The sequence below is a fragment of the Macaca mulatta genome, chromosome 14 (assembly GCF_049350105.2).
Source record: "Macaca mulatta isolate MMU2019108-1 chromosome 14, T2T-MMU8v2.0, whole genome shotgun sequence".
Taxonomy (NCBI): Eukaryota; Metazoa; Chordata; class Mammalia; order Primates; family Cercopithecidae; genus Macaca; species Macaca mulatta.
In genome coordinates, this window is record NC_133419.1 from 10,547,160 (window position 1) to 10,570,544 (window position 23,385).

Below are 23,385 nucleotides of genomic sequence, written 5' to 3' on the forward strand. Positions count from 1 at the left end.
TGGCACCTGCCCCCACCTGCAGCATGATTCCCTCGGAAGCTCGGTGAGTCTGCAGGCTTCCAGGTGGGGAGCTGCCTGCCTGCCTGCCTGCCTGCCACGAGCAGGTAATCCATGAAGAATAACTGAGTTGGCAAAGCCTAGCAAGCAGCAGTTTCAGCCTCCCTGCCCAGAGCGGGGGTGGGTGGGGTGAGGGGGGAGCAGGGAGGCAAGTACAAGCAGACCAGTTTAACAGGTCCTTATTTCCACCACCCCACACAGCTGGTGCCTTCTTCACCAGTCCAATAAAAGGAGATTCAAAAGTCAGATGGCGCTTTCATACTACACATCACAAAGACTAGAATCAAGGAAGAAAATGGTCATCCTTTTCACTCTTCCCCCACCCACAGTGGTCTCGGAAAACATGGTCCCTAATCTCACAGTTCGCGGGTCAACCAGGAAAAGCAACTGATCTGCTCTGAGAGGCTCAAAGGAAAATCTGGGTCCTCGCCATCATCAGGCGCTGAGCTGGTGTGAAATCAGTTCTTCCTGTGCCATGCTCCTGGGCTTTCCTCCCGCTATAAATAACTCCAGCCTTCTGACAGACCACATGACCTCTCCAACGCTGGACAAAATGCCCAACACTAGTGTTCCTCTGCCCACCCATCAAAAAAGAGGCGCAAGACTGAGACCACTGTAACCAGGAGCAACAACGCAGGTAGACACGTTGGTGTCTGGGCAAAGTGTCGGGGCAAGGACAGAACTCAGCAAGGCTAGGAGGGCAAGGACAGAACTCAGCAAGGCCAGGAGGGCTTGGCTCTCTGGCTCTGGTCCCTACTCCAAGAAGCCAGACAGTTTCCTCAGCAGTGCAACCTCCCTGCGGTTTCCTCTCCGAGTTCTTAACACAATCCAGCAATGGTGTAAATCTTCTCCCTCATCTTCTCATCCTGAAAAAGCACTTCTTTGTAGTCATTACCACACCTACTTAAGATATTGGTTAAGACTTGTGACTTACACAGCCAAAGAATCAGACAGACAGATATCTGATTTACAAACCGACATGGACGCACTTCCCTAAGGGTAGCTGTAATAGAGAATGCCCACATTACAATTTTTTAAATTAATTTTTTTTTTTTTGAGACAAGGTCTCAAGCAATCCTCCCACCTCTGCCTCCCAAGTAGCTGGGACTACAGGCCTGCACCACCACGCCCAGCTAACTTTTCTTTTTTTATACAGACAGTGTTTCGCTATGTTGCCCAGGCTGTTTTCAAACTCCTGGACTCAAGCAATCTGTCCACCTCCACCTCCCAAAGTGCTAGGATTACAGGCATGAGCAACCGCACCCAGCCTCATGTTACGATGTTAAAAAGTTTTGTTTCACAAATAATTCATTGAGAGGTGACCATGTGCAAAGTACTCCAACAGTTTCTAGGTGTCCAAAGTGATACAGAGAAGGATAAAATACAGAAGGTAACAATCTAGTAGGAGATAAGCACAAATCACACAATCCAGTGTGGGACGCAAATCCAGGAACTGAAGTTATGGTCAGCCTATTCCCCCAATTTACTGTCTATGGCTTTTTTTTTTTTTTTTTTTTTTTTTCAGAGGAACAATGGGCTAAGAGAGATCTAAAGGTCCCCGTATCACTTCCAGTTAGGACCTGGCCTTCCATGAATGAGGATGCCTGCCCATGGCGTCAGCCACGGTGAGAGTTAGGCAGTGCTGGAATGAGAAGAAGCCAGCTCTGGGAAACTCACTGAAGAACCAGTCATTTAGCTTTTCTCGTCTTTCATCTCCCTCTGGAAACTTGAGACAGGCCCAGTATACAAGCAAAGGTGACATGGTAAGTGCTTAAAAATCCCAAGTTGAAAAAAATGCCGCTCAAGACTCGGTAATGGAAATGAAGTTGGAAAAAGCCCCTAATAATACGAACAGAAGAAGTTCTCTTGGGCAGGAGGTGGAAGGGATTCCTGAAGTTCTATATCCAAAACCCCAATATCACAATGCTAGCTGTGACCAAGGAGGCACATTTATATATTTTTCCTTTACTTCCCAATTATTGGTTGTCTGGTTTCCCTAATTCCCATTCAACCAGTTCTACAGCTTAGCTCATAAAACTATACCTTGGCCAAGTGTGGCGGCTCACACCTGGTATTCCAGCGCTTTGGGGGGCTAAGGCAGGCGGATCACTTGAGCCTAGGAGTTCAAGACCAGAAAGGGCAACATGGGGAAACCCTGTCTCTACAAAAAATGCAAAAAATTTGCTGGGTGTTGTGGCACATGACTGTGGTCCCAGCTACTCAGGAGGCTAAGGTCGGGGGACAGCTTGAGCCTGAGAGGCAGAGGTTGCAGTGAGCCAAGATGATGCCACTGCACTCCAGCCTGGGTGAGAGAGTGAGACCCTGTCTCAATAAATACATAAATAACTGTACCCTTATCCATCAGGCTACCAGCAGGTTCAGAGCTCTTCAGGAAGATAGGGAGGAACGAATACTAACTCCTGACGGTGTCTGGCAAGAAACAAAATTCCCTAGACAGACAGAAGATTCTATGCCATCTAAAAAAAGAAAAGTCAGTTAATCAGAGCCTGGGGGGTAAAGATTAAGGCCCCAGTCTTCTGTTAGGAAAAAGACACAATTCTGAAGCTAGTTCTCCTATCTTAAATGGGAAATGCTAGGGAGATGGTTGGTCCAAATCACCTCAAAAGAAAATCACTTCTTGAAATTAAAACAAAAAACAAAAAAACACAGATGAGAGTGAATGGGAACTGGTTTATTTAAAAACCTTTCCTGTACAGTAGACAGTGAATTAGCTACACAAGCCTCTTCAGAAATGATGTACCAAGAGGAATTTGATAATAGAAGCATTCTGAATGTGAAACTGGGAGTTCAGCACCTAAACGTTTCTTATTGAGAAAAATCCTCACACCAGTCATAATGAAGGTTTAACATCAGTGTTTGACATTTTGTCATTAAGAGATTGGTTTTAACAGTCTGGATTTGGCAGCCTGCCTTATCGGCTGTTTCACAAGCAGTTTCTGTGGTTTCAAGAAAGGCAGGGTGTTTGCTTTTAAACACTACTTTTTTTTTTTTGAGACTGAGTCTCACTCTATTGCCCAGGCTGGAGTGCAGTGGCGCAATCTCTGCTCACTGCAACCTCTGCCTTCTGGGTTCAAGCAATTCTCGTGCCTCAGCCTCCCAAGCAGCTGGGATCAGAGGCACGCCACTATGCCTGGCTAATTTTGGTATTTTTAGTAGAGACAGGGTTTCACCATGTTGACCAGGCTGGTCTCCAACTCCTGACCTCAGGTGATCTGTCCACCTCGACCACCCAAAGTAACACTATCTTAAAGTATATATTTCAGAATAGGGTCCAACCATTCCAAGACAGAAAGAGGGAATGAAAACCAAACGAAATAAAGGGATGTGGTGCTACCAAACAGAACGGGAGCACACCAGAGAGCAGGGTAGGAAAAGACGTTATTCACCACCCGCACCAAAATGGCAAGACAAGCCAACTTAGTACTTCTTACAGCCAAGTTAGAAAATTAGGACACAAAAGTGGCACTAAAGACATGATATTAATAAAGGGAAATCCCTACACAGAATTTTGTCTCTCCAAAATCAACTTACCTGGCCTAAATCTACCTGTTTACTTGAAAAAACACAACAAAACCACCCGACAGGGCCACATCAATGAAAAAGACTGTCATCTAATCAATTAGTAGCCACACCTCTCTGCCAGCACGAGATGTCGGTAATTAAGGTAGAGATTTTTCTCCCTGGGAATACAAGTACAGAAGGGCAGAGCCCCTATGGACCTAACCCATTATGACAGCCTTTTCATTAGCAAGGAAAGCATTGCCACACTCTCCAAGGAAGCCATGGCCACAGCATTAAAGAACACCTGAGTGAACAGCAGCTACCTCTGTTGAGAGATAAAAATGTGTTGGAGATGGGGTACGGGAAGGGGCAGAACCAGTCCTAAGAAAACCAACAGGCTGTGTTTCTCAAAAAAACTTACATGGACCTTGGCTTTTCCACTCTTAACAAAAAGAGCACCTATGGCTCCAGCTACTTGGGAGGCTGAGGTGGGAGGGTCACTTGAACCTTGGGGGCCAAGGCTGCAGTAAGCTGAGATCACACCACTGCACTCCAGCTTGGGTGACAGAGTGAGACTCTGTCTCAAACACCAAAGATACGGGTTCTGAAGTAGTTTAGAAATGGCACATAACTACATAACTGGGCTGGATACAATGGCAACTGCCTGTAATCCCAGCACTACGGGAGGCCAAGGCAGGTAGGTTGCTTGAGGCTAGGAGTTCCAGGCCAGCTTGGGCAACATGATGGAACCCCATCTCTACAAAAAGTGCAAAAAATTAGCCAGGCATAGTGGCACACGCCTGTAGTCCCAGCTACTTGGGAGGCTGAGGTGGGAGGATTGCTTGAGCCTGGGAGGTCGAGGCCAAGATTGCACCACTGTACTACAGCAGCCTGGGCAACAGAGTCAGACTCTTGTCTCAAAAAGAAAAGAAAAGAAAAGAAATGGCATACAACTGTGATTCTGGATAAGTAAATCTTATTTATTTATTTAATATTAGAGATGGAGTCTTGCTTTGTTGCCCAGGCTGGTCTCAAACTCCTGGGCTCAAGTGATCCTCTCACCTTGGCTTCCCAAAGTGCTGAGAATACAGCCGTGAGCCACCGACTATATCCAGCCCTAGGTGATATTTTAATCAAGGGCAACAGACCAGGCGCAGTAGCTCACTGCGATTTCACTGGCTTGAAATCCCAACGCTTTGGGAGGCCAAGGTGGGTGAGGGTCACTTGAGCCTAGGAGTTTGAGACCAGCCTAGCCAACAAAGCAAGACCCCATTCTCTACAAAAAATAAAAATAAGGCCGGGCACCATGGCTCACGCCTGTAATCCCAGCACTCTGGGAGGCCGAGGCAGGTGGATCACCTGAGGTCAGGAGTTCAAGACCACCAGCCTGACCAATACGGAGAAACCCAGTTTCTCTACTAAAAATACAAAAAAAAAAAAAAAAAATTAGCTGGTGGTGGTGCATGCCTGTAATCCCAGCTACTAGGGAGGACGAGGCAGGAGAATCGCTTGAACCCAGGAGGCAGAGGTTGCAGTGAGCAGAGATCAAGCCATTGCACTCCAGCCTGGGCAACAAGAGCGAAACTCCATCTCAATAAACAAACAAACATTAAAAAAATTAGCTGGGTGTAGTGGCACAGCCCCTAGCTGCTCAGGGGGTTCACGCAGGACTGAGTCCAGGAGGTTGAGGCTGCAGTGAGCATGTTTGGGCCACTTCACTCCAGCTTGGGTGTCAGAACAAGATCCTGTTTCAAAAAAAAAGTGGTGTGTTGGGGGGGACACAGTGGTTCTCACCTGTAATCCCAGCACTTTGGGAGGCAAAGGCGGGCAGATCACTTGAAGTCAGGCGTTCAAGACCAGCCTGGCCCACATGGTGAAATACTGTGTCTACTAAAAATACAAAATTAACCGGGTATGGTGGCAGGCGCCTGTAGTCCCAGTTACTCAGGAGGCTGAGACACAAGAATCACTTGAACCCAAGAAGCGGAGGTTGCAGTGAGCCGAGATTGCACCACTGCACTCTGAAACCCTGTCTCAAAAAAAAAAAAAAAAAGCGGGGTTGGAGGAAGGGCAACAGCTCACCCCTTTACTCTCACCCCATTCTGTCATCTTAAAATAAAAGGCACCCTTCTGTAGTCCCAGCTACTCGGGAGGCTGAGGCAGGAGAATGGCTAAACCCGGGAGGTGGAGCTTGCAGTGAGCTGAGATCCGGCCACTGCACTCCAGCCTGGGCGACAGAGCGAGACTCCGTCTCCAAAAAAAAAAAAAAAAAGGCACCCTTGCCACAGTTAGACAAGCAAGTAAATTAAACCATACACTCAAGTTTAACTAAAATTCTGTAGAGAGGAATAAAGCAACCATTCCCACTAAGAAACAACTGCAGATGTCTAGGATATCTAAGATGTCTGGTCCCCATAGCTAGCCATGTGCACAGCTACGGGGACCCACTTTAGGAGAGAGAAGCAAACCAAAGGAGAGACTGAGCAAATGCAAACAGGAAGTAGTGGCATAAATTATACCAGCGATGGGATAAAGAGACACATAGCAGGATGTCCAGAGTCCAGCTCCCAGGACTGAATTGGCAAGTCCTAAACACACACAAGGCCTGGCACTACCAGCTACAGTGCTCAGGGCTGCTAGTAGTCAAGGCTACGAACAAGTAGCTCTGTGCCTCTGTGTGTGCAAGTGGCACACAGAGGGTTGCAAGAGAGAATCTGAGTTTGCTTCCTAGAGACAAAATATACACAGTTAAGATCCACACACAAGGCCGGGCGCGGTGGCTCACGCCTGTAATCCCAGCACTTTGGGAGGCCGAGACGGGCGGATCACAAGGTCAGGAGATCGAGACCATCCTGGCTAACACAGTGAAACCCCGTCTCTACTAAAAATACAAAAAATTAGCCGGGCGCAGTGGCGGGCGCCTGTAGTCCCAGCTACTCAGGAGGCTGAGGCAGGAGAATGGCGTGAACCTGGGGGCGAAGGTTGCAGTGAGCCGAGATCGCGCCACTGCACTCCAGCCTGGGTGACAGAGCGAGACTCCGTCTCAAAAAAAAAAAAAAAAAAAAAAAAAAAAAAAAAAAAAAGAGCCACACACAAAAGCTTCTTACGTTTTGTGGGGTTCTTTTTGGTGGGGAGTGGGGCGCTTACAAAGAAAGAGTTCTAGAATCCCAACATTTCATGGGTGCCACAGAGCAGGATAGTCAAACCTAGCCATCTATAATGCCCTATATTTTAAGGTACTTAATTGTTGTTTATCAATTTTAGGACCCAGGGCTTTGGTTTTTCTAAAAGGGTTCTTGAAATTCCAGAATATGGGAAAAGATAAAGATGTGAATCAGAAGCTGGGGTCAAAGACCTTCTTTAAAAGGTCTCCCTTGCACACAGCACTCAACAGTAGCGAGGTAAGCCCAGAAAGCTGCTCCCACTCCATCCACACCATTTCTGCCACATTTACCAATGGCCACCAATGACAGAAGAAACAACTGGAGGCCATTTGTGACTCTAAACTCCATCTGTGAGACATCTGCCTCACACTTACCGTGAGCTAATCCTAAGGAAACTAACTTCTACTGCCTGGACACAACTGAAGCCAGGGACAAAGGATTCTTCACAACCAAGAAAAGCTGGTTCTGACAATGACATACTCTGGACCACCTGGGTTTGCAGCCTTAAACAAGTTATTCAACATTTCTGGGCCTCTATTTCCTCACCTGTAAAATAGTAAGACCTACTAACTTACAAAAAATAAATGAAGCCAGGCATGGTGGTTCATGCCTGTAATCCCACCACTTTTGGAGGCTGAGGTGGGTGGATCACCTGACGTCAGGAGTTTGAGACCAGCCTGGCCAATATGGTAAAACCGCATCTCTACTAGAAATACAAAAAATTAGCCGGGCGTGGTGGCGGATACCTGTAATCCCATCTACTTGGGAGGAAGAGGCTGGAGAATCGCTTGAACCCAGGAGGCGGAGGTTGTGGTGAGCCAAGATCGTGCCATTGCACTCTAGCCTGAGCAACAAGAGTGAAACTCCGTCTCAAAAAAAAAAAAATTAGTCAGGCACGGTGGCAGATACTTATAGTCCCAGCTACTTGGGAGGCTGAGGCAGGAGAATTGCTTGAACCTGGGAGGCGGAGGATGCAGTGAGCCAAAGTTGTGCCGTTGCACTCCAGCCTGGGCAACAAGACTGAGACTCTGTCTCAAAAAAAAAAAAAAAAAACAAGGCCGGGCGCGGTGGCTCAAGCCTGTAATCCCAGTACTTTGGGAGGCCGAGACGGGCGGATCATGACGTCAGGAGATCGAGACCATCCTGGCTAACATGGTGAAACCCCGTCTCTACTAAAAATACAAAAAACTGGCCGGGCGTGGTGGCGGGCGCCTGTAGTCCCAGCTACTCGGAGGCTGAGGCAGGAGAATGGCGTGAACCCGGGAGGCGGAGCTTGCAGTGAGCCGAGATCACGCCACTGCACTCCAGCCTGGGTGACACAGCGAGACTCCGTCTCAAAAAAAAAAAAAAAAAAAAAAAAAAAAAAACAACAACAACAAGTAAATGAGTTAATGAAGGTAAAACAGCTAAACAAGTGCTTGGGACAGAGTAAGTACTCAATAAATCTTAGCTACTCTGTCTATAGCTAAAGATACACAGCCTCAGAGGCAAACCATGCAAAAATGAGGAGACCCTGCCCACTCTTCAGCCACTCAGTCCATTCTCTTTAAGGCTGAGTTTCCCAATGACTTGGAGCAGATTAATGCACTTAGAGGGCCATCCAGGAGGTGCCATTACTAAGCTATTGCCTTAACTAATACAGTAAACAAATCTTTGAAATTAAAATTCTTTTTTTTTTTTTTTTTTTTGAGACAGAGTTTTGCTCTTGTTGCCCAGGCTGGAGTGCAATGGTACGATCTCGGCTCACCGCAACCTCCACCTCCCAGGTTCAAGCAAATCTCCTGCCTCAGCCTCTCTAGTAGCTGGGATTACAGGCATTTTTTGTCCTATAATTTTGTATTTTTAGTAGAGACAAGGTTTCTCCACGTTGGTCAGGCTGCTCTCGAACTCCCGAACTCAGGTGATCCACCCGCCTCGGCCTCCCAAAGTGCTGGGATTATAGGCATGAGCCACCATGCCCGGCTAAAATTCTTTTTATTTATTTATTTTTGAGACAGAGTCTCGCTCTGTCGCCCAGGCAGGAGTGCAGTGGTGTGATCTCGTTTCACTGCAGCCTCCGCCTCCCGGGGTCAAGCAATTCTCTGCCCAGCCTCCAGAGTAGCTGGGATTACAGATGCCCACCACAACGCCTGGCTAAGTTTTTTGTATTTTTAGTAGAGATGGGGTTTCACCATCTTGGCCAGGCTGGTCTTGAACTCCTGATCTCCTGATCCACCCGCCTCAGTCTCCCTAAGTGCTGGGATTACCGGTGTGAGTCACCACGCCCAACCCAAAATTAAAATTCTTTATCTTCCACATAGACCAGTAGCCAAAGAGAGAAAATAGCACATTAAGTTCAATTCTGGAACTGAAATGCAAGCCACATGTAAATCTGAAAAGAAATATGCTTTATGGAAAAAGCAGATTATGGGACTTGCTGAGTGATGGGAAATGGAGCTACAATCCTGTATGTAGACAGGAATTGATATGTTGAACACTTGATTAAACAGTTTTTAAAAAATGATTCCAATGAGATATGATTCTGAGCAAATGACATGAGTTTTTGTTGTGTTTTTTTTTTTACTTTGAGATAGAGTCTCATTCGGTCACCAAGGCTGGAGTGCAGTGGCATGCTCTCTGCTCACTGCAACCTCCGCCTCCTGGGTTCAAGTGACTCTCCTGCCTCAGCCTCCTGAGCAGCTGGAACTACAGGCACTCGCCACCATACCCAGCTAATTTTTTGTATTTTAAGTAGAGATGGGGTTTCACCACATTGGCCAGGCTGATCTCGAACTCCTGACCTCGTGATCCACCCACCTTGGCCTCCCAAAGTGCTGGGATTACAGATGTGGGCCACCGTGCCTGGCTTTTTTTTTTTTCTTTTTTTTTTGAGAGGGAGTCTCTCTCTGTCGCCCAGGCTAGAATGCAGTGGCATGATCTCGGCTCATGCAGCCTCTCCCTCCCGGGTTCAAGCCAATTCTCCTGCCTTAGCCTCCTGAGTAGCTGGGACTACAGGTGTGCACCACTACACCCAGCTAATTTTTGTATTCTTTTTTTTTTTTGAGACGGAGTCTCGCTGTGTCACCCAGGCTGGAGTGCAGTGGCGCGATCTCGGCTCACTGCAAGCTCCGCCTCCCGGGTTTACGCCATTCTCCTGCCTCAGCCTCCGAGTAGCTGGGACTACAGGCGCCCGCCACCACGCCCGGCTAGTTTTTTGTATTTGTAGTAGAGACGGGGTTTCACCATGTTAGCCAGGATGGTCTCGATCTCCTGACTTCGTGATCCACCCGCCTCGGCCTCCCAAAGTACTAGGATTACAGGCTTGAGCCACCGCGCCCGGCCTAATTTTTGTATTCTTAGTAGAGACAGGGCTTCACCATGTTGGCCAGGTTGGTCTCGATCTCCTGACCTCATGATCTGCCCGCCTCAGCCTCCCAAAGTGCTGGGATTACAGGAGTGAGCCACTGCACCCAGCTGACATGAGTTTTAAAAGATTTGCTTAAAGTTGGTCAAAGTGACTATTAGAGGAAGCCCAAGGTCTATTATTCGTATGACTTAGGGAAGCTGTTAAAAGCTAGAGGTGCTGGCCGGGCGCGGTGGCTCAAGCCTGTAATCCCAGCACTTTGGGAGGCCGAGACGGGCGGATCACGAGTTCAGGAGATCGAGACCATCCTGGCTAACACGGTGAAACCCCGTCTCTACTAAAATACAAAAAAAATTAGCCGGGCGAGGTGGCGGGCGCCTGTAGTCCCAGCTACTCGGGAGGCTGAGGCAGGAGAATGGCGTGAACCCGGGAGGCGGGGCTTGCAGTGAGCTGAGATCCGGCCATTGCACTCCAGCCTGGGCAACAGAGCTAGACTCCGTCTCAAAAAAAAAAAAAAAGCTAGAGGTGCTATGGAAATTGGAGAATGAGTATACACAAAAGAACAATGTTGAGAATTACAGGGTAGTTTAAAGATTATACACTACTACAATTCTCCCTGTCACTTAAGGACTTGTCAAGGAAATACAAAGTTCACACCCTGCTACAAACACTCCAAATAAACCTATCTCTTACAGGAAAAATAAAGTATACCTACATAAAAGTAGGATTTACAGGCATGTTTCATTAAGAAACAAGGGTTACAGGCTGGATGCAGTGGCTCATACCTGTAATCCCAGTACTTTGGGAGGCCATGGCAGGTGGATCACCAGGTCAAGAGTTCAAGACCAGCCTGGCCATCATGGCAAAATGCTGTCTCTACTAAAAACACAAAAATGAGCCGACCATGGTGGCACACACCTGTAGTTCCAGCTACTCGGGAGGGTGAGGCAGGAGATTCACTTGAACCTGGGAGGTGGAGGTTGCAGTGAGCCAATCCAGCCACTGCACTCCAACCTGGGCGACAGAGTGGGACTCTGTCTCCATAAAAAAAAAAAAAGAAAGAAAGAAAGATAGAAATAGGGGTTAGCCCGGGCATGGTGGCTTGCACCTGTAATCCTAGCACTTTGGAGTAGCTGGGATTACAGCTGCGCCCGGCTAATTTTTGTACTTTTAGTAGAGATAGGCTTTTCACCATGTAAAGCCTATCTTTACATGGTAAATGATAGGCTCATGCCTGTAATCCCAGGCCAAGGCAGGCGGAGCACTAGCTCAGGAGTTCAAGACCAGCCTGGCCAACATGGTGAAACCCTTCCTCTACTAAAAATACAAAAATTAGCTGGGTATGGTGGCAGGCACCTGTAATCCCAGCTACTCAGGAGGCTGAGGCAGGAGAATTGCTTGAACCCAGGAGGCGGAGGTTGCAGTGAGCTGAGATATGCCACTGCACTCCAACCTGTACGACAGAGCAGGACTCCTTCTGGAAAAAAAAAAGACAGAAAAGAAAAGAAAGAAACAGGTTAAAAAGAGTCAAGTACAAAAGGAAAAGAAACAAAAAGAAACAAAGTATGTCAGCTCTGGAGCCACCCAGGGAATAGACCATTGAGTGTCTGGCTTTAGTGACTGCAGCCTACCAGACCTCAGCTAATGTAAGCACCAAGGTTCTTCAAGGATAGAAGCTGTGTAAGCTTTGCAGTTTTCAAATTTGGAATTGACCAATAGCCAACATATACGTTAAAAAAAATTAAAAAAAAAAAAAAAAAAACCTACTGTCATAATAAAATCCAAGTAAGCCAAATGATCTTTTTAATGGAATAAAACAACAAAAAGTAATGCTATGTATTCAAAGGAGGAAATGAGCCAACTTTGGCCAAGGTCCATCAGGTCACTGACAACCAGCTTCCTCAGCTAGAACAACTGAAAACCAAGACAGCAAGTGCCTTCCTGAGGCCCAGCCAGGGCCCCAGAAATTGCAAAACAGAGGCTCATTATGAGGTCATAGCAAGTAATCAACCAATCAAAGACAGGGATTATCAGTCCCATCTCTGTTTACAGAAGAGTTCTCACACTGTCTGGAATCCCTTTACTCTTACTGATGACGTCAAATGGATTTCTTCGTGTGGGTGACAGCTACTGATATTTATTGCATTAAAATTAAAACTGGCCAGGCACAGTGGCTCATGCCTGTAATCCCAGCACTTTAAGAGGCCGAGGCAGGTGGATGACGAGGTCAGGAGTTTGAGACCAGCTTGAACAACATGGTGAAAAGCCTATCTCTACTAAAAGTACAAAAATTAGTCAGGCGCAGTGGCGTGTGCCTATAATCCCAGCTACTCCAGAGGCTGAGGCAAGAGAATCGCTTGAACCTGGGAGATTGCAGTGCGTGGAGATCACGCCATTGCACTCCAGCCTGGGTGACAGAGCAAGACACTGTCTCAAAAAAAAAAATTACAACTGAGAAAATGTCACACTATTAACTCATGTAAAATTATATTACAGGGTCAGGTGCAGTGGCTCATGCCTGTAATCCTAGCACTTTGGGAGGCCGAGGCAGGCAGATCAATTGAAGCCAGGAGCCTAGCCAACTTGGCAAAACCCTGTGTCTACTAAAAATACAAAAATGAGCCAGGTGTGGTGGTGTGCACCTGTAATCCCAGCTACTTGGGAGGCTGAGGCATAAGAATCGCTTGATCCCAGGAGGCAGAGGTTGTAGTGAGCCGAGATGGTGCCACTGCACTCCAGCCTGAGTGACAAAGCAAAACTCCGTCTCAAAAAACAAAACAAAACAATAATAATAATAATGATAATAATAAAGCCAGGCACAATGGCTCATGCCTATAATCCCAGCACTCTGGGAGACTGACATGAGGGGATTGCTTCAGCCTGGGAGGTTGAGACTGCAATGAGCCAAGATCATGCCATTCCACTCTAACCTGGGTGACACAGTGAGAACCTGTCTCAAAAAATAAAAAAAATTTATCGGCCAGGCGCAGTGGCTCAAGCCTGTAATCCCAGCACTTTGGGAGGCCGAGACGGGCGGATCATGAGTTCAGGAGATCGAGACCATCCTGGCTAACACGGTGAAACCCCGTCTCTACTAAAAAAATACAAAAAACTAGCCGGGCGAGGTGGCGGGCGCCTGTAGTCCCAGCTACTCGGGAGGCTGAGGCAGGAGAATGGCGTAAACCCGGGAGGCGGAGCTTGCAGTGAGCTGAGATCCGGCCACTGCACTCCAGCCTGGGCGACAGAGCGAGACTCTGTCTCAAAAAAAAAAAAAAAAAAAAATTTATCAACCAAAGTCATGGAGAACCAACCCAAGTTTTGTCTACAACCATGATTCTTACAGTTTTTGGTTTCAGGACTCTTTGCATTTTGAAAAATAACTGAACACTCAGAAGTTTTTGTTTATATGAATTGTATCTATCGATATTTACTATATTGGAAATTCAAATAAGGAAAAATTTAAACATGTATCAATTCATTTAACAGAACATGAGTAAACTCATTACATGTAAACATAAATGACTAATCTTTAATAAAAAACTTATTTTCCAAACCACAACTAAATATATACCAAAGAAAATCTACCTGATGAACTAATCTTATAATGCAATCAAAACACAACAGCTGACCAAAAAACAGGCCAGAGGCGGTGGCTCACGCCTGTAATCCCAGCACTTTGGGAGGCCAAGGCGGGCAGATCACCCGAGGTAAGGAGTTCGAAACCAGCCTGACCAACATGGAGAAACCCCGTCTCTACTAAAAGGCAAAATCAGCCAGGCATGGTGGCAGGTGCCTATAATCCCAGCTACTGGGGAGGCAGAAGCAGGAGAACTGCTTGAACCTGGGAGGCGGAGGTTGTAGTGAGCCGAGATTGTGCCACCACACTCCACCCTGGGTGATAAAGTGAGACTCTGTCTCAAAAAACAACAAATACTAACAAATTAAAGAAACAAAACAGGCCGGGCGCGGTGGCTCAAGCCTGTAATCCCAGCACTCTGGGAGGCCGAGGCGGGCGGATCACGAGGTCAGGAGATCGAGACCATCCTGGCTAACACGGTGAAACCCCGTCTCTACTAAAAAAAATACAAAAAACTAGCCGGGCGAGGTGGCGGGCGCCTGTAGTCCCAGCTATTCGGGAGGCTGAGGCAGGAGAATGGCGTAAACCCGGGAGGCGGAGCTTGCGGTGAGCTGAGATCCGGCCACTGCACTCCAGCCCGGGCGACAGAGCGAGACTCCGTCTCAAAAAAAAAGAAAACAAACAAAAAACAGATGAGTATAAAAACTGAAAAATTTAGGCCAGGCACAGTGGCTCACGCCTGTAATCCCAGCACTTTGGGAGGCCAAGGCGGGTGGATCATGAGGTCAGGCGATCGAGACCATCCTGGCTAACACAGTGAAACCCCGTCTCTACTAAAAATACAAAAAATTAGCAGGACATAGTGGTGGGTGCCTGTAGTCCCAGCTACTCGGGAGGCCAAGGCAGGAGAATGGCGTGAACCCGGGAGGGGGAGCTTGCAGTGAGCTGAGATCACGCCACTGCACTCCAGCCTGAGTGACAGAGCAAGAGAGACTCTGTCTCATTTAAAAAAAAAAAAAAATCTGGCTGGGCGCGGTGGCTCAAGCCTGTAATCCCAGCACTTTGGGAGGCCGAGGCGGGTGGATCACGAGGTCAGGAGATCGAGACTATCCTGGCTAACATGGTGAAACCCCGTCTCTACTAAAAGTACAAAAAACTGGCCGGGTGTGGTGGCGGGCGCCTGTAGTCTCAGCTACTTGGGAGGCTGAGGCGGGAGAATGGCGTGAACCCGGGAGGCGGAGCTTGCAGTGAGCCGAGATCACGCCACTGCACTCCAGCCTGGGAGACACAGCGAGACTCCGTCTCAAAAAAAAAAAAAAATCTGAAAAATTTAAAAATCAAAAAAAAAAAAGAGAAAAACAAAAAATAAGGCAGGTTGCAGTAGCTCATACCTAGCTCTTTGGGAGGCCAAGGTTGGCAGATCACTCAGGCCAGGAGTTCAAGACCAGCCTGGCCAACATGGCGAAACACTGTCTCCACTAAATATACAAAAATTAGCCGGGTGTGGTAGCACACACCTGTAATCTCAGCTACTTGGGAGGTGGAGGTGGGAGGATCAACTGAGCCTAGAGAGGTCAAGGCTGCAGTGAGCTGAGATCACACTACTGCACTCCAGCGTGGGCAACAAAGTAAGACTCTGTTTGAAAATAAATAAACAAGCAATAAAGGAATGAAAAGGGAAAATGAGAAAAAAAATTTAAGATATAAAGGGGAGAAAAAGAATAAACAAGCCACATATTTTAAAGAACAACAACAAAAAAAACCAACAAAACCCACAGGGCCAGTGGTGTATGTATCAGAAGGAAAAAATCAGTTATCTTTGGTCAAAGTCCCTCACATCACAGGAACCAGAGGGACTGCAAACCAAAGTACTGAATGCCTCTTTGAGACCCAGGCAGGGATTATACTGGGGCTGGGAACAGCAAAACAAGGGCTCCTTATGAAGTCATAGCAAGTAACCAACCAACCCATCAAGACAAGGGCCCCATGTTTTGTCTACTACCGTGGTTTTCTCACCTTTGGTCTCAAGAACTCTTTATATGCTTAAAAAATTATTGAGGACTACACAGCTATCTTATTAGAAACTGAAACTAATTAAAAAAATATTTATTAATCCATTCAAGATAATAAACCCACATGTTTATACTAATAACCTTTTTAAAATAAAAAACTTGTATTTTCCAAAACAAAATGAAATTTCACCACAAGAGTAGCAGTGCTTTACATTCTTGCACATCTTTTTAATGTCTGGCTTAATGAAAGACAGTTGACTTCTCTCTCATATCTGCTTCTGCATTCCATGTGTTTTCATAAGTTGTTCTGGTTGAAATATACGAAGAAAATATCACTTCACAGAGACATGTAGTTGAAAAACAGAGTTCAATAGCCTTTCGGATACTGAGGATTTTCTTCTTTGATACTACATCAAAATTCACCAAGTGGTAGTTTTTAAAGGCTAGTTGCAATGTGGAACCTGAAATCTTATCAATAAACATTTCATATACTTTTACATTAAAATCCATTAGTCATCCTGCACTTTGCTTTTTTTTTTTTTTTTTTTTTTTGAGACGGAGTCTTGCTGTGTCGCCCAGGCTGGAGTGCAGTGGCTGGATCTCAGCTCACTACAAGCTCCACCTCCTGGGTTTACGCCATTCTCCTGCCTCAGCCTCCCGAGTAGCTGGGACTACAGGCGCCTGGCTAGTTTTTTTGTATTTTTTAGTAGAGACGGGGTTTCACCATGTTAGCCAGGATGGTCTCGATCTCCTGACCTCGTGATCCGCCCGTCTCGGCCTTCCAAAGTGCTGGGATTACAGGCTTGAGCCACCACGCCCGGCCCACTTTGTTTTTTGTTTTTGTTTTTGTTTTTTTGGAGATAAGGTTTCACTCTGTTGCCCAGGTTAGGGTAAAGTGGCACAATCACAACTTACTACAGCCTTGACCTCTTGGGTTCCAGTGATCTTCCCGCCTCAGCCTCCTGAGTGGCTAGGACTACAGGTGCATATCACCAATGTTAGCTAATTTTAAAAAAATTTTAGCAGAGATGATGAGGTCTTGCCATGTTGCCCAAGCTAGTCTTGAACTCCTGACCTCAAGCAATCCTCCCTCCTCAGCTTCCCAAAGTGCTGGTATTACAGGGGTGAGCCACCATGCCTGGCCTCATCCTGCACTTTGAATGGCTCTTTTACCCACTAGAATTCTGGAAAATATTTCTTCACTGACTTGTGCAGAATTTCCAAATACTGATATTTCACACAATATCAAAAAATCACACTCATTAATTTTACTACCAATCTCAGAAAAGTTTTAGCAGACACAAGTTTTCCAAAATTCTAATTTTCACTTGAAAACTTGAATTTTGGCCGGGCGCGGTGGCTCAAGCCTGTAATCCCAGCACTTTGGGAGGCCGAGACAGGCGGATCACGAGGTCAGGAGATCGAGACCATCCTGGTTAACACGGTGAAACCCCGTCTCTACTAAAAAATACAAAAAATTAGCCGGGCGCGGTGGTGGGCGCCTGTAGTCCCAGCTACTCGGGAGGCTGAGGCAGGAGAATGGCGTGAACCCGGGAGGCGGAGCTTGCAGTGAGCTGAGATCCGGCCACTGCACTCCAGCCCGGGCGACAGAGCGAGACTCTGTCTCCAAAAAAAAAAAAAAAAAAAAAAAGAAAGAAAACTTGAATTTTATCAGTGGCAACAATGACAGGCTCACCTTTTTCATTTTCATAAAATGTCCATATGAACAACTCTAGTTTGTCCATCAGCTGTTCTTTCAAGAAAAAATTATGATCCCTGCAGCTGGTGCAGCTCCAACACACACGCTTTCCTCAAGTTTGGCATACAGCAGCAATGCTTCATGGATACTTTGTATTTCATCACTTGGAATACCTTTTTTTTTTTTTTTTTTTTTTTGAGATGGTGTCTCCCTGTTGTTGGCCCGGACTGGAGTGCAATGGCACGATCTCGGCTCACTGCAATTCTTCTGCCTCAGCCTCCCGAGTAGCTGACATTACAGGTGCCCACGACCACGCCCAGCTAATTTTTGTACTTTTAGTAGAGACAGGGTTTCACCATGTTGGTCAGGCTGGTCTCAAACTCCTTACCTCAGGTGATCCACTCGCTTTGGCTTCCGAAAGCGTTGGGATTACAGGCATAAGTCACCACGCCTGGCCTAAAGAGACCTTTATTAAAGGGTTGATAAAATAAAAGGCTGGGCATGGTGGCTCATGCCTGTAATTCCTGCACTGTGGGAGGCTGAGGCAGGTGGATCACTTGAGGTCAGGAGTTAAGACCAGCCTGGCAAACATAGTAAAACCCTGTCTCTACCAAAAAAAACCCAAACAACAACAACAACAACAACAACAAACAAATAGAAAAACTAGCCAGGCGTGGTGGTGCGAACCTGTAGTACCAGCTACTGGGGAGGCTGAGGTGGGAAAATCACTTGAACCCGGGAGGCAGAGGTTGCAGTGGGCTGAGGTCGCACCACTGCACTCCAGCCTAAGCAACACAGTGAGATCTTGTCACACACACACACACACACACACACACACACACACACAAAATTAATAGTTTTGGCCAGGCATGGTGGCTTATGCCTGTAATCCCAGCACTTTGGGAGGCCGAGGCAGGTGGATCACCTGAGGTCAGGAATCCCAGACGAGCCTGGCCAACATGGCGAAACCCTGTCTCTACTAAAAATACAAAAATCAGTCGGGCGAGGTGGCAGGTGCCTGTAATCCCAGCTACTTGGGAGGCTGAGGCAGGAGAATCACTTTAACCCAGGAGGCAGAGGTTGCAGTGCGCAGAGATCATGCCATTGCATTTGAGCCTGGGAGACAGAGTGAGACTCTGTTTCAAAAAAATAAATAAAAATAAATAAAATAAATGAATAAATTTTAAAAATAGTCTTTAGTCCTTCATTCAACACATTCTCAAGTAACAACGGCTTTTATTTTTCAACCACAAGTTTGTGGTGGGAAAGACCATGACAATGACCACTGGTAGAGTTTATTGCCACTTCCTTGATCCATGTTACGGCGCCAGCAGTTTTCTCCACCACTGCTTCTGCACCAAGGGTGCAAATGGAAATAAAGTTGTTCCAGGATAAATCATGAGATTCAGGAAGTTATTCAACCCTTTGAATATTTATCACCATTTGTATCTGCTTCTGAGCATTCACATAAAATAAATTATTCTTTGATGAGCAGTTGGTGCTGATACAGCAAGTCGAGCCACGTCTATAGATTTGCTCATTTGTAATGTGAAAGTAAAATTCTGTAAATAAGATATTAACTTGGTCTTCATGTGTGCAGCTACATCTTTTCTGTTGAGACGGAGTTTCGCTCTTCTCGTCCAGGCTGGAGAGGGATGGCACGATCTCGGCTCACTGCAACCTCCACCTCCTGGGTTCAAACGATTCTCCTGCCTCAGACTCTCGAGTAGCTGGGATTACAGGCACGCACCACCATGCCCGGCTAACTTTTGTACTTTTAGTAGAGATGGGGTTTCACCATGTTGGCCAGGTTAGTCTCGAACTCCTGACCTCAGGTGATCCACTTGCCTCGGTCTCCCAAAGTGCTCGGATTACAGGCATGAGCCACTGCGCCTGGCTAAATCTTGAATTTAATGAATCCTGGTAACATCTGAAGTGGCACTACCTTGAATTTTACTGACTTTTCATCCAGTGGGCATTCAGGAATGTCAGCTGTTCAAGACTTCATTAGTCTCTCAGATTCTGTGTGGGCTTTTCCAGTCAAAGCAATGTGGCAACTTATCCTGATAGATAGAGGCTTCAGTGACTTTTTTATTTCTAGTTTAAAAGCTGGAAGAAATTTTGGGTTTTAAAGAGCTCATAGTACACACGCATAAAATACGTAAGTCCTTTTTCTTTAAACTCTAAATGATCCTGAAAGTATGCCACAACTTAACTGGTACCATAATACTACATGAAAATGTTCTATCGCATAAGACACAGTAAGGTACAATATGAACATTTATGAAACTGGGAAGATAGTTTTCATTATAGTTTATTTCTTTTCTGCTTTTTTTTTTTAGTTCTTATTTACAGTTTTGCCCAGTTTCTTTAGAGTTCTCCTTTATACTTGTTGGTATGTCCGTTTTAGTATTTTTCAACATACAAATTGCAGCTATGGGTTGAAAAAGCAAGTCTTCTAATCTCCCTTTTGTAAGCCAACAATCCACCCTTACATATAAGGGAAATATTATAAATTTTTTTCTATTTTAAAGTGCTAAAATAAGTTGTCAATAAAATTTTTAAAATTAGTTTTCCCCAAAAAAAAATTTTTTTTTTTGATATGGAGTCTCGCTCTGTCACCCAGGTTGGAGTACAGTGGCGCGATCTCGGCTCACTGCAAGCTCCGCCTCTCAGGTTCACGCCATTCTCCTGCCTCAGCCTCCCGAGTAGCTGGGACTACGGGCGCCCGCCACCACGCCCGGCTGATTTTTTGTATTTTTAGTAGAGACGGGTTTTCACCATGTTAGCCAGGACGGTCTCGATCTCCTGACCTCGTCATCCGCCCGCCTTGGCCTCCCAAAGTGCTGGGATTACAGGCATAAGCCACCGCGCCCAGCCTTCCCAAAAGTTTTTACAAGAAACTTTTACAAGTAGTACTTACTTCTTATATTTCCTCAAAGGTTCCAGGAAAATGTTGGGATTTCAAAATAAGGATTTATTAGACAGTAATGAAGTGTACAAAAAGATTATAGCACTTACAACTGAAGAAAGCTAGTAAGAGCACAGGAGTACTGAGAACAAACTGAGTTCATCAATGAAAACTTCCATATTTTTACCTTAAAGTACTACCTTAAAAATTACAGATAACACAAGAATACAGAATTACACATTTCATTAGCCAGAAGAATGTGATGTCACCACACATCATTTAGCCTCTGGAAAATGTCACTGTATACTGGTGAGGGAATGAGAGTGAAAAAGGCAACACTGTGTTAATATTATGATGAACAGAATTTTGACTTCGTGCATCACCTGAAACAGTCTGAGGGTCTCCAGATCACAATTAGAACCGAATTCAATATTACAGTGTCCAAAATTCTCAAGTACCTCTCCAGATCTCTCCCAAGACAGGGCATTCCTGATAGGTTAGAGAAAACAGTCTAGAATCAGTTTAAACGCTGTCACCAGGGAAACCAGAATGCTGTCCCTAATAAGTCGCCAAGACTGGTTTTACTGAGAGAGGTGGCTCCAGAAACATGGAAAAAAACAAAAAGCAAAACAAACAAACAAAAACTACACCATGTTTTCTAAAGCAGTGAATCCTTAAATGTACAGAAATCAGAAGAACGAGAGAAAAAAAGGACCAGGTGGTCTGGGATTCTATACCTGAAGGAGATCTTGGACTATCAAAATTCATACCCTGAGCCACGACATAAACAGGGCACAGAAACAGGTTAGGGAGAGTGGAACAAAGAAATGAAAAACCTAAGATGGACTGGAACAAGGACATGATAATGAAGAAAGGGAGTTCAAAGAAACCAAACAAAAAATGAAAGTGAAACAAGTCAGCAGAGGGGGCAAAAGGAAGAGGAAAATACAATGAAAGAAATAGTCCCTGATGAGTTCTTTTTAAAAAAATTTTTGAAATTTTTGTAGAGATGAACTCTCACCATGTCGCCCAGGCTGGTCTCAAGCAATCCTCCAGCCTCAAGTGATCCTCCTGCCTCAGCCTCCCAACGTATTGGGATTCCAGGTGTGAGTCACTATGCCTGGCATCTCCATGAGTTCTAAGGGGACACTGTTACCTTCCCCCAGTCACAGCTGCAATGTGAAAAAACTAAGCAACTTACCTGCTGCTCTGAGAAGGCATGCAGGCTCCAGAAATGGCAAGTGATGAAGATAAACAAGCAACCAATGGAGACCAAAATCTGAGCTCCAGATTCAAAGTCCACAAATTCCCAGGAGCAGAAATGCCTGTGTCCCTTCAGGTCTCTGAAAGGGAGGTAACAAGAACCTGCCCTTGAAGGCCACTCTACAAGGCAAAAAGGAACCTACAATCATGGGCTGCTAGGTTCCCACGTGGTCTTTAAGAAAAACTGGGTGCTTTTTCCTGTGGCCAAAGGGTCAATACCCTACTTGAAGAAAGGAACATGGCTGAGTGTGTAACCCCAGCACTTTGGGAGGCCAATGCAGGAGGATCACTTGAAGCCAGATACTCAAGACCAGCCTGGGCAACACAGTAAGAACCCATGAGAAAAAAAAAGAAAGGAAGAAAGAAAAAAAGAGAAAAGAAAAAAGAAAGGAACACGATGGTATGAATCCCTGATCTTGGTGCTGTAGAGAACCCTAGGGCTTCCCCTTTGACACACAGATCTCAACTCTCAAAAAACTCAAGCTCTGGTGACTTTGGATTTGGCCTTCTAGCCACAGATGAGGCTACACATCCACCACCATCATTTGCAACACAGAAATATAGGCAGGCAGCAGGTGGTGATTTTTTTATTACTTTAATCAAGAAAACTACTTAATATTTGATGCCTTACAAAACATGAGCTAGGCCGGGCGCGGTGGCTCAAGCCTGTAATCCCAGCACTTTGGGAGGCCGAGACGGGCAGATCACGAGGTCAGGAGATCAAGACCATCCTGGCTAACACAGTGAAACCCCGTCTCTACTAAAAAAATACCAAAAAAAACTAGCCGGGCGAGGTGGCGGGCGCCTGTAGTCCCAGCTACGTGGGAGGCTGAGGCAGGATAATGGCGTAAACCTGGGAGGCGGAACTTGGAGTGAGCCGAGATCCAGCCATTGCACTCCAGCCTGGGCGACAGAGCAAGACTCCATCTCAAAAAAAAAAAACAAAAAAAAAAACCATGAGCTAAAAGTGTTATCAGAAGTACATGAATCTCTCTAGTAGCACTCCACTTTTTTTCAGATAGATGACTGGTAAAAAAGCAAACTAGGCCAGGTGCAGTGGTTCACGCCATAATCCCAGCACTTTGGGAGGCCAAGGCTGGCAGATCATGAGGTCAGGAGTTCGAGACCCGAGACCAGCCTGGCCAACATGGTGAAACCCCCGTCTCTACTAAAAATACAAAAAAAAAAAAAAAAAAAAATTAGCCAGGCATGGTGGCGGGTGCCTGTAATCCCAGCTACTCAGGAGGCTGAGGCAGGAGAACTGCTTGAACCCAGGAAGCAGAGGTTGCAGTGAGCCAAGATGGTGCCATTGCACTCCAGCCTGGGCAACAAGAGCAAGATTCCATCTCAAAAAAAAAAAAAAAAACCAAAAAACAGAGATGTTAGAAAAATCGCCTATAGGACCCCAATGGGTTGAAGATGCCAGAAGAACAAGATTTTTTCAACTGATAACAGAGAAATTCCAAACATCACCCCTTATACTACTGACCTAGAGTTGTGTGGTGCTCAGATAAAATTCACTGTGTTGTTCAACTGGAACAATAATGGCAATGATTATTCTGCTGTGCCAGGCACTATTCTAAAAGGTTTCTATTCATTAACTCTTTTAATACTCATAACAGCTATACCTATAAGATAGGTACTATTCTCCCATTTTACAGATGAGCAAACAGACACAGAGGGAACCTAAGATGACAGGAGACGATGATCCAGGATTCCAATACAGGAAATCTAGCCACAAAACCTGCTCTTATTGTTTGTCTGAGATACAGTCTCGCTTTGTTGCCCAGGCTGCAGTGCGGTGGTATGATCTCTGTTCACTGCAACCTCCACCTCC

General features: G+C 45.9%; 1 protein-coding gene and 3 long non-coding RNA genes across 23 annotated transcripts in view; 2 read left to right on the plus strand and 2 right to left on the minus strand.

The window, feature by feature from the left end:
* Window positions 1–23,385, plus strand: part of LOC144334162 (uncharacterized) — a 174,838-nt gene that overhangs the window by 126,536 nt on the left and 24,917 nt on the right. The gene's annotated exons all lie outside the window — the stretch shown is intronic.
* The window catches only part of MARK2 (microtubule affinity regulating kinase 2), a 76,114-nt gene that overhangs the window by 41,864 nt on the left and 10,865 nt on the right, over window positions 1–23,385 (minus strand). The gene's annotated exons all lie outside the window — the stretch shown is intronic.
* LOC144334156 (uncharacterized) lies at window positions 1,554–5,025 on the minus strand. The gene is made up of 3 exons (XR_013403656.1): window positions 4,838–5,025; window positions 4,405–4,618; window positions 1,554–3,097 (listed from the first exon to the last, which is right to left on the minus strand). It is a non-coding gene; the product is annotated as an uncharacterized LOC144334156 (long non-coding RNA).
* LOC144334164 (uncharacterized) lies at window positions 1,554–22,750 on the plus strand. Its single transcript, XR_013403667.1, has 3 exons — window positions 1,554–2,179; window positions 2,303–2,405; window positions 22,194–22,750. It is a non-coding gene; the product is annotated as an uncharacterized LOC144334164 (long non-coding RNA).